Genomic DNA, 2,500 nt, shown 5'->3' with positions numbered 1-2,500 from the left:
CCGTTTTTGCCTCCTTTTGGGCTGTTCTTTGCTAGATTGGGCTTTCGTATAGCATGGACGGTGCTGCTTCTCGCTTCGCTCGCTGTTCGCCGCTCGCCGCTCGCTCGCGCAGCCAAAAATGGCCAGTTTTGGCCCGTTTTTGGGCTGTTTTGGCCTGTTTTTGGTCTGTTCTGGCGTGGCGCGGTGACCGTCGTGAGCGGAGCAAAACGTCAGCCATCTCAGCACCTTGGAACCCCCCGGGTGGCACAGGGCTGGATGGGGCTTTCGTATAGCAGGGACGGTGCTGCCTCACGCTTCGCTCGCTGTTCGCCGCTCGCCGCTCGCTCGCGCAACCTAAAATGGCCAGTTTTGGCCCGTTTTTGGGCTGTTTTGGCCTGTTTTTGGTCCGTTCTTGCGTGGCACGGCGACCGTCGTGAGCGGAGCAAAACGTCAGCCATCTCAGCACCCTGGAACCCCCCGGGTGGCACAGGGCTGGATGGGGCTTTCGTATAGCAGGGACGGTGCTGCCTCTCGCTTCGCTCGCTGTTCGCCGCTCACCGCTCGCTCGCTCAGCCAAAAATGGCCAGTTTTGGCCCGTTTTTGGGCTGTTTTGGCCTGTTTTTGGTCCGTTCTTGCATGGCGCGGTGACCGTCGTGAGCGGAGCAAAACGTCAGCCATCTCAGCACCCTGGAACCCCCCGGGTGGCACAGGGCTGGATGGGGCTTTCGTATAGCAGGGACGGTGCTGCCTCACGCTTCGCTCGCTGTTCGCCGCTCGCCGCTCGCTCGCGCAGCCAAAAATGACCAGTTTTGGCCCGTTTTTGGGCTGTTTTGGCCTGTTTATGGTCCGTTCTTGCGTGGTGCGGTGACCGTCGTGAGCGGAGCAAAACGTCAGCCATCTCAGCACCCTGGAACCCCCCGGGTGGCACAGGGCTGGATGGGGCTTTCGTATATAGCAGGGACGGTGCTGCCTCTCGCTTCGCTCGCTGTCCGCCGCTCGCCGCTCGCTCGCGCAGCCAAAAATGGCCAGTTTTGGCCCGTTTTTGGGCCGTTTTGGCCAGTTTTTGGCCTGTTCTTGCATTGCGCGGTGACCGTCGAGAGCGGAGCAAAACGTCAGCCATCTCAGCACCCTGGAACCCCCCGGGTGGCACAGGGCTGGATGGGGCTTTCGTATAGCAGGGACGGTGCTGCCTCTCGCTTCGCTCGCTGTCCGCCGCTCGCCGCTCGCTCGTGCAGCCAAAAATGGCCAGTTTTGGCCCGTTTTTGGGCCGTTTTGGCCAGTTTTTGGCCTGTTCTTGCATTGCGCGGTGACCGTCGAGAGCGGAGCAAAACGTCAGCCATCTCAGCACCCTGGAACCCCCCGGGTGGCACAGGGCTGGATGGGGCTTTCGTATAGCAGGGACGGTGCTGCCTCTCGCTTCGCTCGCTGTCCGCCGCTCGCCGCTCGCTCGTGCAGCCAAAAATGGCCAGTTTTGGCCCGTTTTTGGGCCGTTTTGGCCAGTTTTTGGCCTGTTCTTGCATTGCGCGGTGACCGTCGAGAGCGGAGCAAAACGTCAGCCATCTCAGCACCCTGGAACCCCCCGGGTGGCACAGGGCTGGATGGGGCTTTCGTATAGCAGGGACGGTGCTGCCTCTCGCTTCGCTCGCTGTCCGCCGCTCGCCGCTCGCTCGTGCAGCCAAAAATGGCCAGTTTTGGCCTGTTTTTGGGCCGTTTTGGCCAGTTTTTGGCCTGTTCTTGCATTGCGCGGTGACCGTCGAGAGCGGAGCAAAACGTCAGCCATCTCAGCACCCTGGAACCCCCCGGGTGGCACAGGGCTGGATGGGGCTTTCGTATAGCAGGGACGGTGCTGCCTCTCGCTTCGCTCGCTGTCCGCCGCTCGCCGCTCGCTCGTGCAGCCAAAAATGGCCAGTTTTGGCCCGTTTTTGGGCCGTTTTGGCCAGTTTTTGGCCTGTTCTTGCATTGCGCGGTGACCGTCGAGAGCGGAGCAAAACGTCAGCCATCTCAGCACCCTGGAACCCCCCGGGTGGCACAGGGCTGGATGGGGCTTTCGTATAGCAGGGACGGTGCTGCCTCTCGCTTCGCTCGCTGTCCGCCGCTCGCCGCTCGCTCGCGCAGCCAAAAATGGCCAGTTTTGGCCCGTTTTTGGGCCGTTTTGGCCAGTTTTTGGCCTGTTCTTGCATTGCGCGGTGACCGTCGAGAGCGGAGCAAAACGTCAGCCATCTCAGCACCCTGGAACCCCCCGGGTGGCACAGGGCTGGATGGGGCTTTCGTATAGCAGGGACGGTGCTGCCTCTCGCTTCGCTCGCTGTCCGCCGCTCGCCGCTCGCGCAGCCAAAAATGGCCAGTTTTGGCCCGTTTTTGGGCCGTTTTGGCCAGTTTTTGGCCTGTTCTTGCATTGCGCGGTGACCGTCGAGAGCGGAGCAAAACGTCAGCCATCTCAGCACCCTGGAACCCCCCGGGTGGCACAGGGCTGGATGGGGCTTTCGTATAGCAGGGACGGTGCTGCCTCTCGCTTCGCTCG

The sequence above is a fragment of the Musa acuminata genome, unplaced genomic scaffold, assembly GCF_036884655.1.
Source record: "Musa acuminata AAA Group cultivar baxijiao unplaced genomic scaffold, Cavendish_Baxijiao_AAA HiC_scaffold_407, whole genome shotgun sequence".
NCBI lineage: Eukaryota > Viridiplantae > Streptophyta > Magnoliopsida > Zingiberales > Musaceae > Musa > Musa acuminata.
Note: the sequence above shows the minus strand (reverse complement) of the source record.